An 11028-nucleotide genomic window follows, 5' to 3' on the forward strand; every position below is an offset into this window, starting at 1 on the left:
AGTCATAAGCAGTTACAGAGTTTGGAATCATAGTTATCAACACAGATGCTGTTGGAAATGTGTATTGACAATGAAAAAAAAAACCCAGAAGGTAATCTTCAGATATTAATTTCAGGCTCCAGATGGATCATCTTTAGTGTGTAAAGCTATTGGGGCTCCAGGGAGAAAATGAGCCATGACCAACTTTGTACTGAAACCTTAACAACATTCACCAAAAATAGCTGTCGAACATAATAGCTAATACCCTGGGGACACGCAAGTCGGAGTAAAGGACAACTTCCATTACTGGAAATTGTGACAAACACAATAAGCAAATGAATTGCAGTAGGTTAAGCTCATTTCTGATGCAGAAAACCTCAGGATTCTGGAAACTAAGCTAAGAAAAGGTCTAGTCCTTTTCAAAAGGGACTTTCGACAGCACCACTAATCAAATTAGCTTGTACAAAGCAGCATATTTTCTTCCTGTGACTACCCCTATTCTCCCTCTGATTAAGAGAATCTTTGTGTTCTGTCAGCCCAGCAGTTATTTCACGGCTGTAAACACACATCTGGATAACTGAGTTCTCCTCTCCATCTGAAGGCTGTGACTCTTGACCGCTCTTTGGGCGGAGCTTCCGAGATCTGCTTGCTGAGTTGGGAGAGAATTCTCCACCCACCGCTCTGGATAAGGGTTACCCTGACTCTAGCGGAACCTGCCGCCCCTTCAGTGGGGTCTCCAACCCCCTTCGCCATTTTCTCTTCCACTGCTCTCAAGCTCATGTCTCTCCTCCTTTTGGGAACAGAATGTCATCATCCCGCTCAACATTCCCGTCCTTCTTGTCTGCTGTCACTTGTGCTTCCTCTGTTTCTTCTCGTATTCTGATGGACAAATCAGGCTTATCTTCTCAGCTGGGGCACGGAGAGGGGGACGGATCCTCTGGAACCATGAAAACCAGGGCAAGTTTTCCTGTCACTCTTCCTATCTATACAGAAACCAGCAGGGCACATTTAGGTACCGTGTCCACTCTTAATTGGCACAAAGGAGAAAAAGTAGAAGTTTTAGCATTGGTTCTCAGGCCGTTGGACTCCTGTATTTCTCTGGAGGTCAGAGAACTACACATGGTTAAAAATTAAAACCCCTTTCAGAAATAGAACATTACAACCACGCTCTGTAACATTTCATTCATTGGCTTCCTCGGGAAGACGTTCTCTGTATTTGTTTTTGTTTGTTTTTCTTTATTAAGATTTTTTTATTCATTCTACACACCAACCACAGATCCTCCTCTCTTCCCTCCTCCCACTCCTCCCCTAGCCTCCCCGCCCCACCTCCCCCACCCTGTTTCCTCTTTTGAGAAAGTAGGGACTCTTATGGAGAGTCAGCAAAGCCTGGCACATTCAGTTGAGGCAGGTCCAAGCCCCTCCCCCTGCATCAAGGCTGTGCGAGGTGTCCCACCATAGGTAATGGGCTCCAAGAAGCCAGCTCATACACCAGGGATGGATCCTGATCCTACTGCCAGGGGGGCCCCTTAAGCAGACCAAGCTACACAACTGTCTCGCTTATGCAGAGGGCCTAGTCCAGTACCATGCAGGATCCACAGCTTTTGGTCTAAAGTTCATGTGTTCCCACTAGCTTGTCTCTGTTTTTTTTTTTTAATTATTATTTTTAAATTAGTTTATTTATTTTACATCCCTATCGCAGCTCCCCTCTCTTTTCTCCTAATCCCTCTCTCCAACTCTCTTCTGTTCTCATCCCCCAATGCACTCTGCCTCTGCCTCCCACGAGTATCAAGAAAGCATGGCATATCAAGTTACAGTAAGTCTAACCACCTCCCTATGCAATAAAGCTGGGCAAGGCAAAGGGTCCCAAAGGCCAGTAAAAGTCAGAGACAGCTCCTATTCCCACTGTTTGGAGTCCCACAACAGGAGCAAGCTACACAGCTGTAACATATACGCAGAGGGCCTAGGTCAATACCCCAGGTAGTCTCCGTGGTTATCGGTTCAGTCTCTGTGAGTCCCTATGAGCCAAGGTTAGTTGATTCTGTGGGTTTTCTTGTCGTGCCCTTGACTCCTCTGGCTCCTACACTCCTTTCTTCCCCTCTTCTGTGGGATTTCCCAAGCTCTGCCTAATGTTTGGCTGTGGGTCTGCATCTGTTTCCATCAGGTGCTGGAAGAACCTCTCTGATGACAGTTGATCTAGGCACCAATCTATGAGTATATCGGAATATCATTAGGCACCATTACATTGTTATATTTTTTTCTTCCAGTCATGTTTGGTTCTATCCTAGGCCTCTGGGCCATCCATTCTGTGGGTTCTGGTGCTCCAGGCAGTGTTAGTTGTAGGCTTACTCTCCTGGCATGGATTTTAGACTAGACCAGTCTTTGTTTGGCCACTCCCTGAATCTCTAGGCCACCCTTACCCCAACATATCCCATAGGCAGGTAAGACTGTAGATCTAAGGTTTTGTGTCTGGATTGGTTTCTCAATCTCTCCACTTGAAGTATTGTCTGGTCACAGGAGATGGCCAATCCACTATTGTTAGGAGTCTTAACTTGGGTCATCCTTGTAGATTCCTTGCAGGTTTTTAACCTGACCCTGAAATGCCCCTTCTTCCAGTAGTCTCTTTCAGTACTCTCCCCCTCCACCCACCCCCCCAACCTGATTGCTCCTATTCCCATCCTCACCTGTCCTTGGTCTACTCGTGAAATTTCTTCTATTTCCCCTTCCCAGGGAGATTCAGACATTCCTCCCTCCCCCACGAACCCTCGTTGTTACCTAGTCTCTCTGGGTCTATGCATTGTAGCATTGTCATTCTCTATTTTACAGATAATATCCACTTATGAGTGAGTACATACCATGTTTGTCTTTCTCTGTCTGGGTCACCTCACTCAGGGTGACTTTTTTTCTAGTTCCATCTCTGTTTTTGTTTTTATCCATTTTTGTCTTGGTTAACTGGCAAAGTCATATAAATGATCTGTAATAGTTTTATCGGTTCTAGGGGGAGAAGACAGCTGTTGCTCTACAATGTTGGGGTAATTCCTTTTCTATCAGAGGAAAGTGTGAGGCCTTATGACTGAATGGAGGATAGAGGACACTGACTTCCCTGGATCAGTTAAACTGAGCGCAACAATCATGGTGGGAGCTGGCATCTCATCCAGATTGCATCAAGAAGCCAAGTTTATTCATATTCCTGAAACAATAAAGGCTGGATATAAGCTTTTAATTGCACTAGCAGTTAAGCAGTGGCTGTTTCTGTATGAACAGTGTTTCCTGTTGGCAGCTCTCACAGTCATCCGAACTTAACTACAGTTGTAGACTGTGAAGCATGACAAAGAACCAATGCTTCACATAGCAATACACAGCAACAACCAGAGAGAGGGGGGAAGGGGGGGAGGGGGGAGGGGCAAGACCATAGCTTTTGTCAGCTTTTTAGGCTGCCCTGGTATGGTTAAATGCAAGCCAAGAGGTAATGGATGCAGCCATTTCGTCTCTGAAATCTTTAGTTCTCAGCTGATTTGTAGCTCCTTAGCAGTTCTTCAAGCTGGACATGCTCCAAACCCTTTGCTCAACTATGAGTGAGTTGAAAGCTCGGCCTGCAGAGGTGAACTTGGCACACTTCCGCACATGGCCACAGTGGCCCCGTGGCAGCCAGTGCCCCCTGCTTCTCAGGATCTTCTCCCCCGTTCTCCAGAGGAATCTTCATTTTAACACGGTTCCTTCAAGGTCAAGTCCCATCCATCCCCAATCCTTCATTTGCTCAGTGCATTAATGTAGCCAAGTGCAGAAAGGGAAACAATGGATTAAAATTTACTCTAGGGTAAATTGCCTGCCGATCTCTCACCATCCAAGAATACTAGTATCTTAAGGTATTCCAGAGGTTAACTTAGCCGATTTCTTTAATTGATAGGGTTTTGAATGCAGAATCATGTGTATGATATGTTGTGGACATAGTGTGGAGCCCATTGGTCACAATTCCTTTAATCCCACATAGAGCCGTGTATGAAAATGTGAGTACAATCCTCAAGTTTTGCTGTCCTCTTCATACTTCCCACACTTTCATACTTGAAAGGCATTATATAACGACACTTGTAACACAAAATCACTGGTGCATATATCTACCGCCTTATGTTAGGAATAAATATAAAGAAAAAACTTTGTACTCAGCCACTGTTGCAAAAAAAATATAGAATGGATGGGCGTAAACGATTCAAGTACTTTTTGAAACTTGCCAGAAACAGGTGCCTCCTTACCTGTATTTTCCAAGGTCAATGTAATCACCCCTCCATGGTGCTTTTAGTTCTATAATTTAATTCAGTTGCATTGTTAATGTACTGTTGACATTAACTTGTATTTCATATACACAAGGCTGGGAATACACATATGTTAACTTCAAACAGCTGCTTACAAAATTGCTACAATATGGACAGTTTTTGTCCATGGACCATTATGCCCTTCTATTTAAGCATGATTTGCAACTTTTAAAACTTACCTATAAAATTAAATGAAGATTTATTGACATAAAATGATTTTTTGCTGCTACATTAGCATTGCATTTGACAAACATACAGTAGAAAAAGAAAGCCAAGAGAGATATTTTTTTAGACCAGCAGGCATGCCCCATTGGTATGCATGCCATAGGGGCAAAGACTACATGGCCACCTTCCCACACACTTTAAGCTCTACTTAGTTGACAGATCTGAATGGGGCCATCAATCTAGCTTCTCTCCCATCTCCTGCAATCTTGATGTAAGAATGGCATCTTGAGGGTAAGTTATATGCTACCCTCTGCTTCTAATGGTCCTAGTTCTGGCTAGCTGATAACCTGACATTCCACAACCAAAATAATACTACTTTACCTTTAGAAAAAAACAAACTTTAGTACCTTTGCCTAGCACTGAAATATACAGCCTGGTTATTTATTCAGACCTGGACATGGCTTCAGCCAAGCCTTCCAAGTTTTGATAGGGCAGATTAGAGAAAGCATCCACTCCTGCTTGGATAAGCAATGAGCAGGGGGATGAGAAGGAGGCGGCATGGAACACTTCAGGCCTGTATAAGCCACAAGTGTTATTCTGGCTCACATTCCCATTGGGGCCAGGCAGTCAGCTTCTATCTGAAGCACAGTCTTCCCAAACTACTCTCAATGGGGGATAAACAATTGGCATTTACTTGTGAGGGCTTCAGAAAGGGATGGCATCACTTCCAAAACAATGCATTTTCCAAGCCTTTTCTATTTGGAGAACAATTTCTAAGCCCAGGACAGGAAATGCTAGTGTTTGTTAGTGCCACTCGTTCATTTTATAAGAATTGGTTGTCCTTCCTACACCAAGCATGTAATTTCTAAACAGTACGTAAAAGTTAAAACATAACAACAGTGAGGGAAAGAAGCCAGCTACAGATGATCATACACTGTGTGACTCTATTCATGTGAACACTCAGGCTAGATAAATCCATAGAGAGAGAGAGAGAGCAGGTTAGCGCTGTCCACATGTGGGAACAGAGAAGAGGGTGTGGGGAGTGTGACTGCCAGGTTTCCTTTAGGGGTGAGAGAATATTTTAATATTACGGCGAGTAAGCTGACTGTTTAAGTGTATTTGAATGCAGGGTATAAATGTACTTAAAACTCCAGAACTGTATACTTTAGAAAGAGTAAACCCGAGAGAGATGGCTGAGCAGTTAAGAGTGCATACTGCTTTTGCAGAGGGAGGACCTGAGTTTGGTTCCCAGCACCTATGTTGGGCAGCTCAAAGCTACCTGTATCTCCAGCTCCAGGACCATCCACAGGCACTCATGCTCACACACACAGACATATACACAATTGAAATTAAAATTAATATTTAAAAAAGTAAATGTTATGGCAAGAAAATTGTATCTTGATACTTAAAATCATAAGCAAAAAATTAGCAAATAACCAAATACTAAAAGAAAACTACAAAACTGAGAAACCCTTTGTCCATGTCTTTAGCAGCTTACATTCCAGAGTATGTGCTTAAACAAACAGAGATTGGGACTGACCCAAGCGTGATCAGAGAGGACTAATTCCTAAGCACAAAGTGAGGACAAAGAGAGGACGTTTTGCTCAGTATTTGGGGACTCAAAGACAGGTCACTAGATGGGACAGAGAAAAGAGCACAAGATAATTATTTGTGGAGCCTCTGCCTTGTTTAAAACATTGTTCACATCTGGGTGTTGGTGGTGCATGCCTTTAATCCCAGCTCTCAAGAGGCAGAGGCAGGTGGATCTCTGAGTTTGAGGTCAGCCTGGTCTACAGAGTGAGCTCCAGAACAGCCAAAGCTACACAGAGAAACTCTGTCTCAAAATAATAATAATAATAATAATAATAATAATAATAATAAATGAGTAAAATATAAATAAATAAATAAATACAAAAAAGAAGAAAGAAAACATTGTTCACTGTAGAGATGTGTGGGTCAAACCTGAGCATTGAGAAATTCTGTTTATTGGGGCAGAATGTACCAAGGTTATTATAGGTGGAATGGAACTGAGATAATAGAATGACAGGGGATGGGAGGGGGAGGAGAGAGAGAGAGAAAGTCACAAAAAGAGGAATGGAGGCAGAGGCCAAATAAAAATCTTAGTTTGGAGGGGGTTGTATATTAACACGCTAAGCTGCATAACTGTGATCTGGCCAAGTGCCTTCCACCCAGTGGTACTCTCAGCCGCAGCTCACAGGACACAGTTAGATTGCCATCACCACCTTAGTCCTCACCCACCTATCTCAGCATTTGGCAGAGGGAAACCCCATGAGGTCAGAGACCCAGAGGAAAGCTGAGAGGTAGACAAGATGGCAGAGGCAGCGTGCGTCGCCAGGGTTCCCACTGACAGTTCTGTCAATCCACTTATTTTCAGTGGGTCCCAAAGCTGACATGCTCTCTTTCCTTCCTGAAGTTCTGTCGCATTTCAGATGTGAACCCTCTGTGGCTCTGAAGTCTCGTGTTTCCCACTGTCTTCCTATCCTGGTGATTTGCGGCTATTCTGTCACTTGTCACTTCTCAAGAGAGTGTCTGGCAGACTCCTCCTCATGTGTCTGAGGGATGTGCTGATCCCTCCAGGCTCTGCCACTGCTTGGCATAGACCTAGAATCACATTCCCCACATGCCCAGACGAGCACCTGGCAGAAGCATCTAGAGATATAGAGTCTGTTATTCTAAAGGTTTTACATACTGCCATAAATCAAAACGAAGAGGACTGTGTTAAGAACAATCCAATGACGATAAGATTAATTGGTATAATAAAAATGAAAATACCAATTTATCTATTGCTCTGTGAATGTTCATGGCCGCATGAACATATGCTTTATGTATACATCACAAATACACAGTATGGATATTTTGATTTAAAATAATACAGAATTAATTAAAAAAATTATTTGACACATACCCTACCCAGACACAAATCAGGGAAGGCCTGGTCTTACCCCAGTAGTTTAGGTTTTCTATCTGCAGAAGCAGCATAATGAGTCCATGGTGGAGGTAAGACATTTATTTTCACTGTATTTGGTAACAGTTTACTGGGATATCTGCCCAAAGATGCTTGCATTGGGAGATAAGTTGACTTCAAGGAAGACAATACTTCAAAGACTTATGATGATCCCAGGAAACAGAAAAACATAACTTAAGCCAATTGCTCATTGGAGATATTGCCTGTTCTTCTGGAGTAGCTGGAACCTGAGAGGCAATGTCTGTATCAGCTTCATCTCCTAGTTCATAAATAATTCACAGAAGGTATCAGTTTATTCATAAGGTAGGTGGCCAAGACCGAGTTCTGGGTGCGTACCAGTAACATGGCCCTGGATACTCCATCCTACTGAAAGGATCCTATTCTTGGAATGAATAGCTTGTGCTGATGGTTGGATCCACACCCTTTTAAACACATGCCACTGCTTTTGCATAGCTAGTGTGAACGCTGAAATGAATATTTGTGTGAGGCGTGTGTGAACGGGCTTTCCCCAGGGGGCACACGCAAGTGGTGGAAACCAGAGGCTCCGAATCGGTGCCATCTGATGACTAACCTCACTTTAGACTGCACAGGCATTATTGTTTCAGTTCCACTCCTACTATTCTTAATGCAGAGAAAATGTTATGGTATAAGAAGTAGCCGCAGATAATCCCATGTTCTGCCAATTACGTGAACAGTGATTTTTTTTTTTTTAACAAAGGCTAGACATTCTCTTTACGATACTGTAAAGCTGGAGAGCCTATTAAGCATAAACTTCATGTTACCTGCAATTAAGGCAAGGGATAGAATGTAAAATATGAGCTTTAAAACGAATCTTGTATTACATAGTAGATGCACACAGAGAAATGCTGTATAAGTTCCATCTCAAAGACAAAGGTAGGGATGAACAGGGACTGGAATTGCCTTGGGAGAGAAATGTCACCTTGGCTGGGGGTTGAAGGACCCCATGTAGTGGAAAATGTCATTTAAGGCTCTCTAGACAAACACCATATGAGTAATTACAGCACATTTTCTACTTTTTAAAAAAAATATATACAATTAAAAGCACATTTGCCTGCTATTTGGTTGATTTAGGTTACTAAGTTTGGCTCAATAAACACATAAAATGATTACTTATGCTTTTATTTTAGGGGTTATTAGAACTTGCAAAAAGACTTACACATTAAGGAGAAGGTTTGAAAAGGTGTCTAGCATTCATCAAGGGATCTGGAGAGTGGTTATGACCTGTGTCCTTTCCAGGATCTACTGAGGCCTGAGGAAACGCTTCTCATTCCTTTTCTTTCAACTCTATATTGATTATGGTGGTCCTTGGGGGACTAATCTGGGCTACTCTTGATTTAGTATTGGCCTCATGCACTACCCCCTCATATTCATGTATCTGCTAGCAAGAGTCATCTGGATTCTGTGCCAAGATCTGTAGTTATTAAAGTAAAAATGGACTGGAAACCAAATAACCTTTCATATTTAGAAGGAGATTGTTCACACACACCTACCCTGAAAGGTTCATGCACTCATTTTATTTGAAGAGTCTTGAGTTTTTTATGCCAAGCATAGTGTCATAGCCTTATAACCTTAGCACAGTGGAAGATTAAGAGTTCAAGACCAGCCTTAGCTACAGAGGGAGGCCCTGTCTCAAAACAAACAAACAAAAATTTACTTTCTAAGATCAATTAATGTTTTAATTTTTAAAACATGCAAATACCGACCCAATATGAATGAAAGACTTTAAGGAAAATTAAAATATTGACCTTGATGTCATACTCAAGTAAAAATGAGTTTTATAAGATTTCAATCCATAGATTTTATTCTAAAAGGAAAGTGGAACTACAACCGAAGGAAATATATATGAATCACGTGGCATTACCATTTGCTCACACTTAAAGCTTCATCAAGTTGACACACTGTGCCCACCAATCATAAGAAAAACCACTACATAGTTGAGAATCAACTGAATACATTTTAAGTTTATGAAAACCCTCTTAGTTCTGGCTGCTTATGTGATCATAATCAGCTATAATCACTTTGCTTTAAATGCATCTAAGCATTCTTATGATCATATGAATTACTTTTTTATGCAGCAAAAAGGATATATATTTTTATTTCCTGCAATAAAATGAATATTATGGGTGCTATACATAAATGACCTGAGGGGCAAAATCTTGGTTTGAGATATGAAATGCCTTTTCATAACTTTTAATCTAAAATGTAATTTTCCCAGATGAATTTTATAGTGCTAGAAAAAAAAGCTTTTATCAACTAAATTAAAACAATTCTTTGCAGAAGCCTACAGTATTAGTTAAGATGCCAGTCAGCATGAATCAAGTTCCAAACCTAACCTACTTGAACATTGCCATCAGGTAGGGATCTGCTGTAATGCTCTCTCTAAATGTAGCTATGGTGTTCTTTCTGTTAGTGTTAAGGAATTACGTTGACTTATGTTGTAAGTAGACTCACAGACTGCCACTGATAAATTGTAAAAGTGAACAAATGGATTGTGTATTATTGTGTGTGCCAAGGCTCAGCGATCTGTGATCCAACAAATCAAATTCCTTAATTTTCAGGGCACATAAAGAAAAGAAGTAGACTGTGCTGTTAGACGCATAGTTTTTATTGGTGAGGAGAAAAGGAATCTGTCTGCCCATATACCAAGTGAGTGGACAGTCACAGGAATATGGAAGTTGATAATAGCGGTTATTGCAGCAATAAAAACATGATAAAAGACTTGCAGACCATATGAAATCTTGGAAGCTTAGCCAAACACAGAGTCTAGTTTGCAAGCATGCTCAAGATCCTGTTGTCTTTAGCATGTTTTGGGGGGTTCTGACAACTTCTGGATCAACTCCCTAAGCTGATATGATCTATCAAAAATGCCTTCACTTCCAAGAGTAATCAAAAGCATTTGAAATTTAAATGTATATAAAAAAATAAAGTCAGGCATGATGATTCATGTCTGTAACCCTAGCATTCATAAGGAGGATCTTGAGTTTCAGGCCAGGGTTGGCTACAAATGGAGCCTCTGTCTCAAAAACAAGCAAGCCAGCAAGCAAACAACAACAAAAGTCAGAGTACCATTTGCAGGGCAGTTATTCCTTGATCCAGTCAAAACTGTGGACACAGGGTGCTGCTGCTTTGTGCTGGGATGCATGCTTTTGAAGTTATTGTTACATTTGCTTATTTTAAGTGAATGGTACTAGGATAAATGTTGGTGATTTTCTTATATTTTTGTTTCAGCATTTGCTTAAATTAAGGACAATGCTTAGTGTGATCTTGGCTCAAGCTTTTGCAGCAGTAGATGTTTCTTCTCTCCTTTCATTCCAAAGCCTTAAATCTGTGAAGAGATATGGATAATGTAATTTTAGACCCATTTAAAAATATTTCTTTGGGATTTTTCAGTGAGATGGAACTAAAGGGACAAATTCAACATGCAGGATACCATTGGGTTTTATTTTCTTCCTTGTTTCCATTAGAATTGTTTCCAGTAAGTTTTCCCAGTGCTTTAAGTGAGACTCAGTCCTCTGCGGGGAAGACTTATGGACATAAAGGAAACTAGTCTAAAAAAGATTTGATGACTCC

Source organism: Peromyscus maniculatus, chromosome 3, assembly GCF_049852395.1.
Source record: "Peromyscus maniculatus bairdii isolate BWxNUB_F1_BW_parent chromosome 3, HU_Pman_BW_mat_3.1, whole genome shotgun sequence".
NCBI classification, from domain to species: Eukaryota; Metazoa; Chordata; class Mammalia; order Rodentia; family Cricetidae; genus Peromyscus; species Peromyscus maniculatus.